The sequence below is a fragment of the Lycorma delicatula genome, chromosome 6 (genome assembly GCF_047948215.1).
Source record: "Lycorma delicatula isolate Av1 chromosome 6, ASM4794821v1, whole genome shotgun sequence".
In the NCBI taxonomy this organism is placed as follows: Eukaryota; Metazoa; Arthropoda; class Insecta; order Hemiptera; family Fulgoridae; genus Lycorma; species Lycorma delicatula.
Genome location: NC_134460.1, coordinates 19345934 through 19366428, shown reverse-complemented (window position 1 = coordinate 19366428; position 20495 = coordinate 19345934). Strand labels below are relative to the sequence as shown.

Genomic DNA, 20495 nt, shown 5'->3' with positions numbered 1-20495 from the left:
AGAACAATTTAGATTCGGAGTAACAGTACAAGGTGAAAAGATAAAGATGCTACGATTTGCTGATGATATAGTAATTCTAGCCGAGAGTAAAAAGGATTTAGAAGAAACAATGAACGGCATAGATGAAGTCCTACGCAAGAACTATCGCGTGAAAATAAACAAGAATAAAACAAAAGTAATGAAATGTAGTAGAAATAACAAAGATGGACCGCTGAATGTGAAAATAGGAGGAGAAAAGATTATGGAGGTAGAAGAATTTTGTTATTTGGGAAGTAGAACTACTAAAGATGGACGAAGCAGGAGCGATATAAAATGCCGAATATCACAAGCTAAACGAGCCTTCAGTAAGAAATATAATTTGTTTACATCAAAAATTAATTTAAATGTCAGAAAAAGATGTTTGAAAGTGTATGTTTGGATTGTCGCTTTATATGGAAGTGAAACTTGGACGATCGGAGTATCTGAGAAGAAAAGATTAGAAGCTTTTGAAATGCGGTGCTATAGGAGAATGTTAAAAATCAGACGGGTGGATAAAGTGACAAATGAAGAGGTATTGCGGCAAATAGATGAAGAAAGAAGCATTTGGAAAAATATAGTTAAAAGAAGAGACAGACTTATAGGCCACATACTAAGGCATCCTGGAATAGTTGCTTTAATATTGGAAGGACAGATAGAAGGGAAAAATTGTGTAGGCAGGCACAATTTGGAATATGTAAAACAAATTGTTAGGGATGTAAGATGTAGAGGGTATACTGAAATAAAACGACTAGTACCAGATAGGGAATCTTGGAGAGCTGCATCAAACCAGTCAAAAGACTGAAGACAAAAAAAAAAAATAAATAAATTTTGTTTAATAATAACGGGCTTCCAATAGGGAATGCTTGTGAGGCTAGAGTGGTGAAGTATGGGAGCTAGATCAATCATCACCATCAACTGATAACAAACTGTGTGCCCCTGAGGAACTGTTTTGGGAGGTGCAATGGGGTGCTCTTATATCTCTGAAAACAATCGTCCGATTTTCAAAATTCAAACGAGGTACTTGTTAGTTGGTTTAAGGGTAACTTTTGCAAGCGTCAGGTGCACTCTCCATCTAATAGATAAATACTACTTAAAGAGCCCCTCATTGCATTAAAAATTTTCATTGAAAGACAAAATTTTCTTTCCCAAGTAAGACCTGCTGAGAACTTAATCATTAGACAACTTTAAATGCCTGTTATTTGTGTAATATGAGAAATATAATTTAAGAAATTAAAACTGTCTGTAAGTTGATTGGTCACCCAGTTTATTTACTTAAATACTGAATAACGATGTTTAATCCTTTAATAATTTATATATTTAGGGTGTACGTACGTATCTATGTTCCACCGTAGCAGCTCAACGGCTGAACCGATTTATATGTTCACCCCACTTATGAATCCTTACGTTACCGGGAGTATCATACGCAATATAAATATATATATATATATTACATACAAATAAAAGGCTTTCTACAAAACTGTCACTCGCACGTTTTTTAATTATCCTATTTTAAAAGCAATGTTTGTTAGCGATGTTTTTTTTGACAGTCATGGTTTTTTATTTTTAATATTTGTCTCTTGTTATAGCGGTATAGCATAGTGAAACAACTATAATCTTTCAGTAATGATTATAAAAAACAATATTTCAATAATAAAATAATTAAAAATTAACTTAGTTAAGAAATGTTTTGTTTTAGGATGGAATTATGACTTTTTTTAATTGGAAATACATAGCTTGAAAAATTACTAGATTAAAAAATCGAGTTCCAGCCAATAACAGCGAATTTCAACTGTTTTGTATTACTTTTCATGATAACGTGATTTCTTGTGAGTATTTAATATGAAAAAATTGAATGGTAACTATAATATTGAGTAGAATGTTAATAATACAGACTGAATAGATTATAAGATAGTTTTTTAAGAGAATATTATATAAATATAGATGGAAATAAAGGATTTTGAAACTATCCAGATTAGCTGGATGAAATTAAAATCGTCAGAAAATAGAACGAGAATATTTGAAAAATGACAAGTATTGGATTTCTAACTTAATATTCCTTTATAGAACAATAATAAATCTAATTAATTAATTTGTTGGTTTAAAATATCTGTCTCTGGCACATATAAAGTACAATAGACACTATCAGATTTGTTTTCTCTGAGAATAAGCTAACCCCTATAGTAAACAGAATAAAGATGTTGCTTTTAAGGCCGAATATTACCTGCGTTCAATCGGGTGGCATGATGTCGTTCAATAGTACAGTCGACCTAGTAAAGAGAGGTACTTAACCAATTTCCCTCCTAAGCCTGGTATGAGATATTTGTAGTTTTTGAGAATGAGTTGTTATGTTTCCTAAAACTTTACGGTTATGGAAGTAATAGAAAAATAAATAAATTTTATTCTAATAAAATCGATGGTAATTGTTTATAAGAATTTATCTATAAAAATGGAAGTAGTTCTCAATGAGGAAAATATAATTAGTTTAAATAAAATACGTGGAAAAGCACAGAAATAAAACAAAATACACAGTGAACTATTTCAAGATCAAGATAGCAGCACTTCTCGAGCACCAAATCAACATTAGAAAGGAAGCGAATTCTTTATTTCATCACATAAACTCACAGAAATAGGTATATAAATACCTGTTTATAGGTAATATTTATACCTAATATTATACCTAATATTTATACCTAATATAGGTTATATTTATATAGGTATATAAATACAATTCATAAAAGAATGATGCGGTTTCTGTAATTCAGATCAAGGCAGTAATTCTGGTGATCACGGGGCAGCCACCTCTTCAGCAGCTGGTACAGGTTTGAGTGCTGGGCCACCGGGGGGGGAGTTCTCAAGCGGGACAAACATGCGGCCCTGTTCCGAGATTGGCAAACTAGGTGGGATGCGTCCACCAAGGGCAGGTGAACGCACCTGTCCTATATAATATATAAAGCCGGGGGGCGGTCGGAGGTTTGGTGAGCTGAACTACTGGCTCACGCAATTCCTGACCGGCCACGGGGTCTTCCGCGTCTACCTGTGCGGTAGGAAAAGGGCGGATGACCCCTACTGCCCTTACTGCGGCGACCCGGATACCCCAGAACACGTAGTATTCTGATGTCCGCAGTGGGATGATTACCGTCTAGCTTGCTCGGCGATTACCGGACCGCTCAGCCCGGAGAACATCATCGCCACCATGTTGCGGAGTCCCAAGAGTTTTGATACCATTGCAGAGTTCGTGGCGAGGGTTCTTCAGGAGAAAGATCGGGGATGAGGGACAGCCCTCTACGGAGCTGCCGTTCGCACGTGCTTGCACTAATGGGAGGTAGCGATGAGGCACAGGGTTCTCTTGCACCCCCGAGCGAAAAAGACCGAATTTCGGCGGGGATGCCCCCACTCGAGGTGTTCCCATTAGAAGCATTGGCATAAAGATCGAGTCCCGGCTGCCGGAATGGGGACCCAAGGTCGGCATAGCCGGACCTGGTGTATCCTATTCTGAGGGTTTGAGGCGGGCGCAAAGTGTGATCCGACCGGCGGGCCGAAACGTTTAGAGTAAAGGACACCCCTATGGGCTGTGTAATACTTAACTGCAGGATCCGACCCGGCGGAAAAGAAGAAAACAAATTAAAGAAAAAAAGATCAAGGCAGTAGAGAAATGCTGAGAAGTTATGTGGGTAGCCCTGATAAGCTCCAACCCAAACATTGTGTAACAGCAGTTCAAACCACTACACCAGTTTTTGTATTGTTGCTGAGGTGTGTTTAGTTCGTTACTATGTTCACTGTTCAAGAAAAAACAAAGTATGTTTTGTGACAGGCTGAATTAAAGTTCGTAATTTTAATTCAACGTGCATTTCGATGTGAATATGAAAAAGAGCCACCGCATGAAAATAATATACGATGTTGATTCAAACAGTTCAAATAAAATAGATCTGTTGTCAGGGAAACATCAACTGACAGACCACGAGTTTCAAATGAAACTGTTGAACGAATTTATACAATCTGCAATCAGAAATTCTAATAAATCCATTACTCGTCGAAGCGTCGAGTTAGATATTCCAAAAATAACAATTCATAAAGTTTTCCAAAAAAGATTGAAATTACACGTATATAAAATCCAGCTACTGCAGGAATTGAGACCTGATGATGGAAAAAAGTTTCAATTTCGCTGTTGAAATTTTCCACAAAATTGATGAAAACGAATCATTTTTAGACAATATAATTTTTACGGATGAGACTATATGCCATATTAATGGGTGTGTTAACAGATAAAATTCACGAATAAATTTCACGAATTTACGGGGATCTAAAATCCCACATGTAATTTTTGAGAAACCAAGCGACACGCCAACAGTTAACGTTTCGTGTGATGTGATGAAAATCGTGTAATCGGATTTTTTACTTCGCTGAAAAGATTATTAATAGAAATGTTTATTTCGATATGTTAAATAATTACTGCTTTCCTCAACTGGATGAAAATACAAAGAATTCATTTCCAACAGGATGGTACCCCCACTCTTTAATTCATTCGTCAGCCAGGCTTTCATCGGAAAATTTGGACACCGATGGACAGATGCCGGCAAAGACCTACATCATGGACATCAAGGAGTCCAGACCAGACACCGTGCGAGTTTTTCTTGTGGGGGTATGTAAAAAAAATGTTTATTCGCAAAAATGCGCGACCTACGTCACTTAAAGGAAAGGATTAATGAAGCAATTGTAACCATAACAGAACACATATTAATTCGGGTACGGGCAGAAACTGAGTATCGATTGGACATTTGCCGAGCGACTAACGGTGCACATATTTATTCGTTATGCAAAAAACCCGTTTGAAATGACAAATTCGATAAATAAATAAACATCAACTGTATGTATTTTTGTAATCATTTAATCCACGTTCAAATTCGCCCCGTCGGGGGATCCGGTTAGTGGCAGGCGGCTGTTTAAAGACCGAGACCCGATGTGGGTCCTCTTTGTGGGATACTCACATTGGAGGCAAGGCATCAAGACCGAGTCCCGGCCCCTAGGGTGGGGTTCAGGAACGACATAGTGGGGCCTGGATACCTTGCCCTAGGGGTTAGAGACAGGCATTGAAACGATCCGTTAGAAAGGACAATCCCCTGGTCTGTGCTTATGATTCACGGTGAATCCAGCCCAGGGGGGGTAGGGAAACAAGATAAGAAAAAAAAATTATGTTCGAAACCCCACCATTCTTTTATGAAGATCTATATTCAGTGGCGGCTCGCGTATAGGCACTGTGGAACTGCAGCACCCCCTATTTCCATTTGGTATTATCAATAACATTTAATATAACGAGTACTTTTTTCTTTAATTCTCTCTTTATTCTTGTACAATATATAATCCTTAAGCTTAATGTCAGTAACCATCTCCCAGTTTATGAAAAAGATTTATAAAAAAATCAGTATGGAACTGTGCACTTTACAGTTCCAGCAGTGTGGTTGGTTGTTATGCGCATGCGTACATAGGAAGCTGCACGCGAGGCTGAACGGGAGAAAGGACACTGTCGCTCCCGCAATGCCGACCCTGGCGTGCTGGTGGAAGGTAGTTTTTTTTACTCTGCGTGTGTATGGAACGTTCCTTCTTCGTTTCCTTTTCTACATTAGTCAGTGGAAGGAGTATGAAAGTGGTTTATTTGTTTTTTCAGTACTGATCAGAAGATGGGAGAAAGCAAGGACTCTTTGATTGCCAAATCTGTCCAAAAACACATTGGAAGGTCGAAAGGGAAGGTAATTAGTAAAAACTAATTATGCATTTGTTTCTGTGTACAGAGAAATTTAAATTAAGCACCGTTGGACTATAATTTTCACAAAACTTCACAAAATTTAACCTTTCCCTTTCCCCTTTCTCCCCTTTTCCCAATTTTCATTTTTGCCATATTCCCTTTCCATTTCCCTATTCCTTCCCCCATTTCTCTTTCCCTTAAATTTGTTTTCTTTCCATTTCCTTTTCACCATTTTCTATTTTTTCTTTTTTCCATTTTCCCCTTCTTCGCTTTTTACCTTTTTACCTTTTCCGAATTTTCCCTTCCTCCCTTTTTTCCCCGCGCGTAAATCGGTCCATTAGTTTTTTAGTCTATAGAGGACACACATATCAGAAACATTGAAATGGAATGGTAAAATATTTAGTATAGCGTATGTTACTTTTACGTCCAACAGATAGCGCTGGTTTTTAAAAAAAAAACATGTTTTTACCTGTCACAGGTGTGACATCTTAGGTATATAAATAGTAGTTATATAAAAACACGCGCGTATTCGAATGCAAAGTTGCGTCAAAATTTCAAACCAATCGGTGAAGAACTTTCGGAGATTTAAGATTTTGAACAAACGAACATTTACATTTTTATTTATATAATTAGGCAATTTTCTAGATTTTTGGATTTCACATAAACGGATTCTTTTCATGCGGGCGTAGGGATATTTATAATTTTTATTTATTTACTTTCTTATTTCAATATAGCGTTTCAGTGGCGCCATCTCAAAACTAACTACAGTTTGAACATGTTGGGACGGAAAAATACGTGGCGGGCAGATAACCGATTATTTCACTATCAATAAGTACCCAACCGAAATAGCTTGAAATGTTTGCTCCTAACTCAATTATTAGAACAGTAACTAAAAAACATTGTTTACCAAAGTATCTAATCTATAGAAAAATGTTTAAGCGTTGTGGGAATAACAACGGATTGACCGAGTGTTGTTTATATGTTTATATGTAGTAATCTATTTAAAAATACGTAAATAAATTAAATAAACTTAAAAAAATAAACAAAACAAACTTCAAAAAACAATATTTGAAGAAAGAAGATAATAATACCTTATTTTTCCAATTTTAATCTTTTGAAATTGATATCAAATTAATATTTAATAAGTCATTTATTGTTGTTAATTTTTTTTTAGTCATCTCAAAAAGATGACATTTTAACAAAATTTGTAAAGAATTTGATTTTGAGTAAAATGTAATGAATAGAATTTTTATGTGTCTATTACCAATCTAACAGATTTGTTTTACACCAAACACAGTCTGTTTTCCACCCCAATATTCTATTTTTTACCTCAGGTCTCTCAAAGACTACCAAATATAAATTTCTTGGACCAATTTTTTTCTTCTTTCCAATTTTTCAGGTCAGGTTTCATGTAAAACCACTGAAATTTTTACCTCCTTAATTTAATTCTCCGAAATTACAATTTGGTTTAATTTTACCGAAGGCGCAGAAATTTTCCACCAGCCGACACTCGCTAACGAATCCTTTCCGAACCTATGTTTGCATAAAATTTCTTCTTTATTTTTAGAAGTAGAATATGTCCTAAAGGTTTATTACATTCGTGAATCACTCTGTATAATACGTTCATTTTAAGCTACAAAAATATCACGTGGTCAATAGCCTACGTACGCATTGTAGAATTAGTATTTTTCAACTTAAAAGCTATTTTAAATGAATTTGAGGCAAAATATTGAGATTTAAAACCAGATTAGAATATATTAATTAACCGTACATTTCATAGAATAATGTTTAATTCTATAAAAATTTTGAAGAGTAAAATAAAAACTCTTTCTATCAAAAATTTCACGCTCAAACATCAGCATCAAAGTCAACGAAACGATCTTACAGTATTTGTTTATTTTTTGAATATAGACACAATTTATTAAGTGTTTGCATTATTAATTTATTAGAAAGTTTATTAGTGCAAACATATGACGTTTTACAACTTTTACGTTAGTATATATTAACATACATTCATTTATTTTAATTATTATTATTTTTTTTTATCAGCAAATAAAATTTAAATACAGTGTATCCTATATACAAATAAATAAAATAAATTAAATTTTAACGCATCTTCTTGACCTGAGTTAAAATAAGCACCAGTTTAATAGAATAAATTATTAGACACAAAAAATAACTTATAAAAAACATTACAACAAAAATAATATATATTCATTTAATTATAGCAGGTAGAATTAACAGATCAAATCTAAATAAAAAGAATAACAGAAACGTAAAATTTTATCGTCTTACATCTTTAATTTTTTTTGAAGAATATTATATTTGGCGACGGGCGTTAAATTTTCCCGATGAGTTTTGAAGTTTAATAATATCGGTAAAAAAATTAGTTTTGTTCCCAAACCATTTTTCTATTGAATTTCATTTCATTATTCAAGTTTTCATAATAAAAAAATTCTTTTTTAACTAAATTTTAATCTTAAGTTAAGATGCACAAGAAGAGTTTCTGTATACGAAACATTTTTTCTGAGGACAATAACACATTACCAGTGCATGTGACTCTCCGCGCACAATCGAATTTGTTTGTCCCGCAGACATGTCTACCTGTAATTTCACAATTCCTTTAGTCCAGACTGTCTGTCAAGTTAGAAGTAATACGCATGTCATTAAATAAGGACTGAAAATTTAACCTCACTCGATTATCCAGTCAGTGAATACCTGCGTTTGAGGTAATCTTTTAAACTACGAACTAATATTTATTTGTCACTTCTCGTAACTACAGATATGCTTTTCGTTTATTACAGATATGCATATCCGTAATGAATGAAATGAAAACTTAATTGATGCCGTAAAATGGATAATTAAGTCACAAATATGACCTACTTCATTAACATTCACATTTGAACTATTTGTAATAAAGAGAAAGGTGAGTTCTATTACGTCATCAACAAACTTTTAGCCCTACCTACACGCCGATCGAAAGAATGTCTTATAATGAAGACATAAATTTTAGTAGACAGAAAGTTTTTCTTGCGTGTCTGACAATAATTTAAGCGCATGTGAATCTTTTTAGAATTTTTTCTCATAAAAAATAATAAATAAGTATTTATTAATTGCCTAACATTTTTTTTGGATCATTTGTTTTTCAAGTTATGAGTTTTATTACAAGTAATAATTATTTCAGTCAGGAATGATTTTTTTTTTTAAATAAAAAAATATAAAACTAGTATATTCATTTTGATGAAATATTCATAATAAAAAGTATCCAGTATTACAACGGGCGCAAATAATTTTGAAATAATTGTTACATTAATTGCTGCGAGAATAAAAAAATACATTTTTTTAGTTCAGCTTATCAAAACAAGCATCTGTTTTATCATTTTAATAATAACGACTTTTTATTGATAAATTCGTAGCTCATGAAAAGTGTTCGATGGAAAATCACTGGTCCGAAAAAACTTCAAATAGGATGAAAACGATGAAAAGGTAAACGGGAAGGTAGGTTTAAACACATAACATTAGAACTTAGATAGGTAGTGAAGGAATAAGTTATAGTTTATTTTTGCAAATTTCTCAGGGGTGGTTAAATTAAAAACTAGTTAAAAATAGTACTTTAAGGTTTCTTGGTTTTATAAAGAAATTAATTATTGAAAACCCTAATGAAGAGTTTATTTTTCTTAGTAAATGTTCAGTTACTATTCACGGTATAATTTGTTCATTAAAATCTATTCTAGTATTTCGCAAATAAAAGTGTTATACACGAACTTAAACTTACAATAGTTTTTACGTTCTATCCCAAAAAGCGGGCCTTCAGCTGTCTTAGAAATTTGATAGAAAAATTGGTCTCGTCAATAAAACTATGCTACAACACAAAAATCTTTTTTCTTTACTATAGTATTTCATCCGAAAAGTGTCGAATTCCATTACCGATTATGGTTGGCAATCTTTATCCGCTAAAAATTCCCATCTTATGTTAATGAGAATATGAAACTCAAAGCTTGTTGCTTTGAGTTTATGTATGAATTAATTATTTAAAAAGGATTCATTAAAATGAAGTTTTTTTAGGTAAAATATTACTGAGGGTAAACAGTTTACGTATGGACATATCCTTTCTTCCCAAAATCGAACTATTATCTTGAGTTAAAAAAAAAAAAAAAAATACTAAAATTGTATTAAGAAAGATTTAAAAAATAAGGGTAAAAATAATCAAAATATCTCGAGGATCGAATGAAAAGATTTAATAAAATTTAAAAAAATGAAGAACTATAAGAAAAAGAAGATGGCTTTTATTGATAGATAAAAAAAAAATGAAGGGTAACAGATTAACAAAAATGATACATGATTATCTTTTTACATTAAAAAGTAAAAATAATCGGTTTCGAGAAATCGAAAAAATCTAAAAGAATTAAAGATTAAAAAATAATAAATATTTTATCGAAATACCTTTAGGAATAAAACAAAAACATTCAAGAGTTTTCAGGATAAAGAAGAGGAAAGTTTTCCCAAAAAGAAAGAGATGAAATTAATTAAAGGAAAGTACTGGCAGGAAATGAAACAAAGGGCAAATTAAACTTGTTTTAAATGTGATTTATAGATTGTCCAAACGAAATTAAACAAGTGATAAAATTAAAAATTTTAAAAGACCCACGAAGCCGTTTTGAAGAAACATATCTAGTGCATCACCCCCTGACGGCTTGTAACCGTAAAAATAATCTAAGAATCTGCTCTGAGGCGATATCTCTATATAATGTAAAAAAACCGCATCAAAATCGGCTCACCCGTTTTAGAGAAACACATCTACTGCAGCACTCTCTGGTGGCCTACAACCGTAAAAATGTCTAAGTACCTGCTCTGAAACCTATGAAAGGTAAAGAAAAAACCACATCAAAATCGGTCTTGTAGTTCTTAAGAAAAATGGTAATTACACACACACACACACACACACACACACACACACACACACACACACACACACACAATCTCCGTTCCATCGCGGGTAAAAATAAATAAAAACGTTGAATCGATGGGTTTTAACGTATCTACTGAACAATTGTTGCTTAACAGCAAAGTATATTTTTAAAACAAAGCACGATAATTAAAAATGTTTTTCTGATGATCGGTTAAGATGACATTTGTATCATTTTAATCTAAAAAAATATAAATTTAGGATTTGTAAGTAATTATCCCTTTAAATATCGTATAACTAATTTTTAACACATTTCAATTTTGTCATTCTTGATATAAGGTATTCATTCTAGTAAAATGTAAAAAGTATTGTACAAAAGTATTTTTTTCGTAATTTTTAATGATAAAACATAGAAAATGCCTGGATGTACATTTGTGTCTCTATAAGGAAAAAACTTATTACATAGCAGTAAAATTATTTTTGTAAGAAAAGTTGTACTTTGCAATACAGCTGCTTATTTTATTATTACAACCAGGAATAACTTCAAAAATTAAACGATTTCTTTAATAACATAATATCACTATAATAAGTCAACGATAAGAAAAAAAAGTCCCTAATTCATAGGGGAAAAACTTCCAGACCTTGAAGTCGATAATTTCGTGTTGGTTATACAGAATACGTTATGTAAAACAATAGGACGCTATAACAATAAAAAAAAAAATTCTTAAGAAAAACCTTAAAAAAATTATACTTTGCATTTCATTATTTTTTTCATCCGTATGATCAGGGTGAATCGAATTTAAAGTACAATGATTTAGCTATGTTAAGGCTATAAGGGAACAAACAAGCTGACTAGTCATCGTGGAGGGTGGTGAAGAAGGTCCTGTAGGGCGTTTTGGAGGTGCGGTTTGTTATCTGTTGGATTATTAAGCCGGTATTAACACAGCTGAATTTTTTTCATGATTTAACAATATCTATTGAAAGTGTATTGCATGCAATATTTAGAATTTTATAATACAAAGATTTTTAACAAAAATAGTAAATAATTTTAATAAATAGTTAAACGATTAAAATTTTACTTACGTAACGAAAGTAGTGATAACATGAAATTATTCATTTTAAATAAGTGCTGACATACAAAACGAGTGCGCACATACACTCCGGGATATCCGTCTCTTTTTCTCTAAGGCATATTTAAAAAATATTAACAAGCATTATTAATGGAACAACTCTTGATTTGTTTTGAATGAAATCAAACCAACAGTTTTTTTTTTTTTTAACAGAACTCACAACCTGCAGACGGATTAATTCAAAATGTTGTTTTGTTTTTAATTTAACCATACAAGTTGTACTTAATACTAATACATCGCTGATTTCTTTTTAATATGGAAAAATGTAAGAACAAATACATTTATTATACATACCAGGGGTTTTTTCTTTGTTTGTACAGAATTAACTTGAAGATTGTATTATCAGTCAGCTGACAGAAGAGAAATAGAACGTGCTATCGTGCGAGCTACCAACGCATACTGAAACAGGACACAACCAACTACCACTACATTAATACTGGTGACTGTACGTATATCGCAGCTACTCGACGCGAGCAACGGCTATTTTTAAAATTAAAGCAGTGTTACCAACACATAAAATAAACTTTCCCTTAATTCATTATTATAATCTGGATACGGCTGAACTTTTTTTTTTTTATTTTTCAACGAGCTTATGTTCAGTTTAATTTACAGCGAATGTTACGTTCATTTTTTTTTGTCATGATGAAGATGATAAAGCGATTAATAAATTCTGAACTTTCTAACAGTCGAATTCAAAACTAGATGATAAGAAACCAACAGATCTTTTTTAAATTATAAGAAATCTATTCGGATTTTTTAAAGTTATATATGAATTATTAATAATTCAAATATAGCCATAATTATTAAATTCTTTGAGTTATTTTATTATTAGATCTATATTTTTAAAAAAAGTTTACCTTCACGTCTTCCGAAAAAAATAAAGGTAATTTCTTATCTGATATTAAATACAAATGATGAAATATCTTGGTTAATATTTTAACCATCCCCTTATGAAATATACAAGGATAGTTCAAATATTAACTAAAATTTAACACTATAAATTTGATTTACAATATGATCAAAGTCAAAATCAATATTTTTCATCTTCACTCGTCTGCAACGCATTTGTTTACTTATAATGGAAATATTTAATTCTGATTCCCAAACATGTTTTCGGTTGTTTCTCAAACTAATTTCGTATTTTTCAACGCTCTGACATCTTATTTTTTTTTAAAATATTTTCCATGTAAAACTTTTTAAAGTTAGAAATAAATATGATTAAATTAGTGTTGAAGAGCGACTGAACCACACCATCCATTTGGTTATGATTATTAAAGCAGCAGAGAGAGGATAAACATCTTAGAACGAAACATAACTTTGTTTTACTCTTCGTCTGGTTGCCTTCATTTTGTTTTTATTCGAAATAGTTGAAGCATTATAATTTTTTTGAATGAATGGAAGTATAAATAAATAGCCTTTTAAATCCTAGAATGTAATAACAGGTACGAGTTTACCCACAGAATAAATTTTATTTTGCTTTTTTGAAAGAATAGAGGGTATATGTTTCCACTGCATGTACGCTCTTCGCAAACATACATAAAGGTTTCATCATGTTTATAATAGATTTACATATTAAAAAATCAATCCCACTTTCTTCTAAAATTTTTAAGAAGTTTAATTACTGAAGTTTTTTATTGTGCTCTTCTGTAAAGAATTATGAAAACTAACATGAATTATTTCTGTGCTGTAATACTCGTATCAATTGTAATATTTTGTAAACACTTCCAACAGGAATTACTAATTTCTGTGATAGATTTTAAATTACTATTGCCTGAATATACCGATAATTTTACCGATTTTTGACCACGTTATCGGAGGTAACAAACAGTCTCGGATTGATTCTCATTTTCTACACGTTTCGTTCATTCTTGAAACGAGTTTTTCTGATCGTAAACACTTACATGTAATGAAAATTTATTTCAAAACTGCGCTTGAAGTATTATATCTTAGAAAACTTGAACCGTTTGTACGTAAAAAATTTATATTTATGGATAATTAATTTACAACATTATCTAGTAAATCTCATTCAGATCGCGTTCTAGTGTTTAATTTATGAAGGAGGTATCACCCACCTGTTTAGATTGTCAATGAGTAGGAACGATTTCCTAGTTTAAATATGTTTGAAAAACGTGACATCACTGATTTATTTCAACAAGAGAGGGTAAATTATCGTTCATATTTGAATAATTTATCGTATAAGATATATCATTATAAATTGCTAAATGTTTGCATAAAATTTTCTTTGTGGGCTCCACTAATTTCTTTGTGAGTGTTTTTTTTTTTTTTTTTTAATTAATCCTATAAAAAACGCTACGAAAAAAAATGCAATTTAACAAAATAATTTAATTTATCTTAAAAATAGCAAAACAAAACTGATTTTTAGAGGCAGAGACTTCACTTTTTAGATAGAAAATGATAAAATGATGCTTTATTTACGAAATATTCTTAAAACAAAAAAAAAACAAAATAAAAATCAGAAAAAATAAAATGTCTCTCTCTCAATCAATATGTGCATTTTAACCTTTTACTGTTAAAAATGTCTTAAGGTTCGAATCCCGGGGCAGACATGATGTTTCCAGATGCTACAAAAAATAAAAAATAAATTGAAAGAAAGTATTTCTTTCAATTGGGAGCCCTTGAAATTAAAAAATAATAATTTATTCGTAGAAAACAAAAGATTTATCTCAGTTCTTGGTTATAGAGCGAGTTGCATCGTGGCAAATGATTGTAGAGTAATCGTGCATTTCGTTAAAATATAAAAAGAAGTAATCTAAACGAATAATACTAAAAAAAAAACTAGGGAAGAAAAAATGATGCAGAAGGAGAAGAATTTTTTACTTTCCTTTTTTATTGTTTTTACAATAAAAATAATTTATGATATTTTTATTATAAACATATGAATCTGTAATAAAATCTTTTTATTTCCTCATCAGAACGAAATATTTTAATTTGATTATAACTAACATAGGATAACTTCCAGAAAAAATGATCATAATTCCTTTGGGACCAATCTATAAAAAAATAATCTCTTCGAATAGTATTAGTATTAATAATCTCAAAGATTTTATTATTTAGTTCTCACGCAAGTCAGAAATATACTGATATATATATAAAAAAAAAAAAAAAATACTAAATCAGGTTGTATACATTGTTAAGTTGTCTGTTGTAAAATGAAAGTTAAATTTTAGAGAAAATAATTCGTAATTAAAGTCAATGTTTTACTGAAATAAATTTTATTATACTTTTTTATTTTAAGAAACAGTTAAATTAATTATTTCCATTTTACTTCCAATTTTATGTTTAAAAAAACATAAAAGCTGACAACACAGTTGTAGGACTTTCCCGTCACACGGTTTTTTTCTGATACACGGCTAACACACACATATACACACACACACACACACACACACACACACACACACACACACACACACACACACACACACACACATATATATACACACAAAAACAACTTAATTTAAAATAATTTAAATATAATATTTTTTGTTTATTTAATTAAATGATTTTAACTAAAGCGCGCATGCGCATACCGTATTTCATTCGCGCGGGTGTTGTGGTACTAGCGGCCACTCTAAATATTTTTTTACACTTTAAATATTATTCATTTATTTAATTCTATCGCTTAGCTGTGATGATACAATAGAGCAGACGACTACAACAGGTGTACTTTTGTGCTACACTAGCGCTCCTTGTGGAGACAGGGGGTACTAATGATGCAGTATACCCGTTTAGCCGCTAGTTTATTTAGAAAATTTTTTGGGGGTGGGAGTGCGATTTTGCAAAAGCTTTTTTTGTTGAAATATTATTATCTTTTAATTGTTAACAAATATCCCTAAGAAAAATATGACCTCAATTAGTCGAAATCTCGAGATACAGAGGGTGACCTTGCTGTACAGCATCATCCCCTTGACTTTTTAAGTTGAAAATTTAATGCTATCAATACGCCATATATAAAAGTAATCTGACCAAGTTTGGTGAAAATCGGTTCAGTACTTTTGGACATATAAGGTAATTTAGAGGGTGACACCGAACATACACACGTACATACGAACATCCGGAAAATTTCCTTCCGGTTTTCGGATTTTTTGGGTTTCTTAGGCGTCAAAAGGTAAAAATCCGGTGAAAACCGCATATGCCCAAATTGGACCGATTGCAATACTTTTACTTTTAAAGCTATAGCTCTGCTACAGCGATAGACTGTAAAGTAATATATAAATACTTTATAAAAATTATTTTTGCAGAAGTAGTTTATATTTTTCTATAAAACTGGTTCGGGGTTATATTAATATATAATATATATAAAATAGTTTATATATATAATATAATATATAATAGTTTATATTAATATAAAACGTATCTGCTGGAGTTGTAATGTCTCTGTCTTTTATTCGGAAGGTTTTTCAGTTCGAATCCCAGTCTGACGAAGAATTTTTCACGTGCTAACCGTTATCATAATTTATTCCCTTTGGTAAACTGCAGCCTGGAAGAGCATTTGGCTGTAATAGTCTTTCAAATAAAAATAAGAATAAATTGGTATAAAAGAAAAAAATAATTTTTTTATGAACAAAGAAAATATAAAAAATAGATATTTTTCATTGTACTGTTTTACGTGTAACATTCATCACATTCTGATGTCTTTAAAACAGAAATTGCTGGTAAATAAATTTTATGAGTTTATAACAAGTTGGCCTGTATTAATGGTTCTTTATAAATTTGTAGTGTAATGTAGGAAGTTTCGATTTTGATGATGATCTATTTACTTCTCAAATCCTTTCCATTTTACTTTAAATCCTTCATTTGTAATTTCGATTCATGAATTATATTACATTACACTTACTTAAAACATTTATTCCTACTAATTCCAAAATCCACTTTTAGAAATAGTTAATATATTTTCTCACTATATGTTATCAAAGATAAAAAAATTAAAATAGTACTCATGGTTTCTAAGTTTTTATCATTTAATTTAATCTATTTAAATGATTAAATATAACAATTTTCCTGATTGTTTTATATATGTGTAATATTTGTAGCGTTATCAATTTTGCCTAGGAACAAAAATAAGACATTTTATCCTAATATAAAAAGAAGTTATTGGAAATCAGGGTGGAATTATACAAAGCGACTTGTGTTTTTTTATGTCGGGAGTGTACTTCTGTATGGATGTGACATATTGGAACTAAGAATAAGAGAAAAAAGAAAGGTTGGAGGTATTTGAAGTGTAAGAATAAAAGAAATTTGAGAAAATTAAATGGACAATGAGAGGGACAAAAATGGAGGGATTAAATGGACAAAAATAAGTATTCAGGAAAGTGAAAGAGAATGTAAGCTTAATAAAAATAGGTCAACGTAGGAAAGCTAAATAGCCGTGATGAGAGAAGAGTTTAATAAGCTTAAATTCTACTAGGACCTGTAGTCATAATTTTGAGCAGGCATAAGCTGTGCTCGATTTGGGTTTGGTTGGTATCACAGTAATCCATCCTAGCCCTGCACTGAACTACCTCGGAATGTGGATAGATAAGAACACCACTCTTCACATAAGTGAAATGTTGTCGGTCGAGAGAGAAAACTGCTGTGACCATCGGTCAGATAATGACCAACATCGGGGGTCCCTGCACATCAAAGCGGAGGGTTTTATCCCAAGTGGTGATTTCGTTCGCAAGTCTTGTACGAAGCACTAGTCTGGTCCGTCGCGGTGAAAAGGGGGAGAGTCCGCGCGATTTTTAGCCAGGTGTTCAGGGCTGTCTCCCTTCGGGCAAGGAACAGGGCCATCACGGGCGATGCCGCCGGTGTAGTGGCCGGACTTGCAGCCTTGGAGCTCCTCGTACGGAAGAGGGAAGAGATGTAGAGGGAAGCGAGCAATGCGGATGGGAAGTGTCTCTTGTCCATAGGTGTCAGGAGAGATGGGATGTCCCTCGTCAGTCGACGAAGAGCAGATAGACCTGAATGAAGACTGATTCCGATCTCTAGTTATGGCTGACCGCAAGCACGGGAAGTTTGGAAACGAATTACCGTGATCGGTGAAGCTTTGCTTTACTTCCTTATCTTTTCCAGTTCCTATGCTTCAAAACACACTTGTATGCGCGGGTCATGAGACCGTCTGCGGAATGCGATTATTGCGGGGAAGAGGACATTGCAATACAGAGTGTTTCTGTGCGATTGGTTCTTGCAGCATAGAGAAGATGCTGAAGGGAATTCAGCAGATGGCATCATGAGAAACATGCTACGGATAGAACGGACGGTGTCCCCGATTGTGATGAAGATACTATAATTCAAAGTTTGATACGAAGATGGCGGAAGAAGTGCAGAGGAAAATAATTCCCTTGAGTCTCCTGTAGATTTAAGAAGAAAGTATGGGGCCGGCAATGGACCGTGAAATGACACAAGACACGTGGGATGCTGTGATAAAATCGTAAGTAGGCCCGGCATCCCATGTTGGAGAAGGGAAGGGGTTTTAGAGGGTAGGCCCGCAAAGGAGAGTCCCACACTACCATGGGGTTCCAGACTTTTCAGGTAAGAGTAAAATTACAGACTATCTAAAACCGTGGTTCCCGATGTGGGGGTTACGTCCCACAGGAAGGCAATTCAAGAAAGAGTTATTAACAATGAATGTTTCTCTTTAACAGCGCATTTCTTCTATTTTTCACTTTTATGGATGTTCTTTGGGAGTTTATTAAGACCAAGTTAATGAATGGCCTTTTAGGCTTTCTTCACGAGAATAGCATCTCATTTTTTGAATTATAGAAATTGTATATCGCAGGGAGACATATAATTCTAAAGATGTCTTGAAGGATTTTTAAAGATGCTGAAAAGGTGGAAACCACGAGCTGAATGGAAATGGAGATCTCAAGAACTCAAAAGTTTAAGTTTGAAATAGAAGAGAATGGAAACGGTTTGGCGAGAAGGATTTGTCTGAAAGTTGATAACCACTTTATGATGGATTAAATATTTAAATAAAAGAATACATTTTTAAAATATGCACCGCAAGGATTCAAAATATTGGACTATTTGTAGTTTTACATTGTTTTGTACATTATTTTTTGAACTTAAATTATTTTTCACCTTTTAAACATAGAGATCGATCTTCAACTCGATAAAGGTCATAAGCAGGATCTAAATCCAACGAAGAACAGTTATTTTATTTATTTATATTTTATGATGTGTTTAAATTACTACTTTAGCCGAACGATTGCCCTTGGGAGACAAATAACGTTACTTTACTGCATCTTGTTTTTTTTTTTTATTTTTATTAAGTAAACCTGTGATTACAAATACAAGTTTTATATTTGGAAATAATCGAGTAAATAATATATAATTTTATACAGATCTCAAGAGAATAATTAACAAATTAAATAATTTCAGCAACAAGAAGACGACTTTTTATCTTTTTACAAAAATTATGAGTTGCATTGGTATATTATATTTAAATGTTAGCCAAATCATCGATTGTGATCTGAAGTTCAGAATCTAAATTGTTGTCGTCCTTGAGACAACTGTCTAGTTGTTTATTTTTTATTTTTTTATTTTTTTTGTTTTTTTATTGGTGTATATTAAATAACTGAAAATATAGAGTGTTATTTAAAATATATTAACCGATCTTACCGAGTAATATCTGTGATACAAGACAACAATTTCTATTTTCCGCAATGTGGGATTATATTTATTTTACACACGCGCGCGTGCGCGCGCGTACACACACACACACACACACACATATATATATATATGAAAAAAGTTTTATTTATATAAATTATATTTTGTTTTATATTTATATATTTTAAATTATATTTATATTTATATATTTATGATTACATACATATATATGAATATGTACTACTCATATATATATATATATGTGTGTGTGTGTGTGTGTGTGTGTGACATGCACACACATATTACCCACAATGGGGCTAGGGTCTCGGTCTTCGGCTCAAAACTTTCCTTGGGATAACACGAATGTGTCCTGGAAATTTGAAAGCAATCGGTTGGTTGATTCTCGCGTGTTGCGAGAGCAAACAAACTTTCGGCTTTAAAAAAAGAGAGAAAAAAAAAATATATATATAGTTTGACTATTTGTTTGCCCTCGCAACACACGAAAACCAACCAACCGATTTCTTTCAAATTTCCAGGACACATTCGTGTTATCCCAAGGAAAGTTTTAAGCCGAAGACCGAGGTCCTAGCCCCGTTGAAGGTGAAGTTATGAATGAAACATATCCATGAAGGAAAAAAATAGATTAATCCTTTAACTTTTTTAATATTTCTCTGTCTCCATGGCAACAGAAATAAATTATGAATTTTTCAACGTCAAACGTGTGTGTACTCTAGTTACTACTTCTATACTTCAGTTTCTTTTTCCGATTTCTATAAAGCCAAGATCCTTAAATTATTATTTCTCTGTATTATTCTCACAACCATGAGGATAACGAACACTGCTGGGGGCGGAGCCCTCTGGCTAGAAACAAGCGAAGCGTGGTCTACGGGGGTGGGCAGACAGTCGGGTGAGCGAGGCGAGAACCGACCAGCAAATGTTTTTTAAAACAAGAAACTTATTACGTTACTAAATATGAAATCTATTACCATTTGTCATGTGGTTTCGAAATAAATTAATAATTATTTAATTTTGCATATTATATGACGCATGTGCTACATAGAAACACTCGTAATATGGTCCAAGTCTA

General features: G+C 32.3%; 1 protein-coding gene across 2 annotated transcripts in view; it reads right to left on the bottom strand.

Moving 5' to 3' along the window:
* The window catches only part of Hexo2 (beta-hexosaminidase 2), a 90181-nt gene that overhangs the window by 56363 nt on the left and 13323 nt on the right, over positions 1-20495 (bottom strand). Inside the window, exon 1 of one of the 2 annotated variants that reach the window (XM_075369343.1) lies at positions 12089-12248. The exons of the other annotated variant lie outside the window; for it this stretch is intronic. The gene's annotated coding sequence lies outside the window, so the exon portion shown is untranslated. Of the gene's footprint in view, positions 1-12088; positions 12249-20495 lie in introns of those variants that run through there. 2 annotated transcript variants of the gene reach the window in all.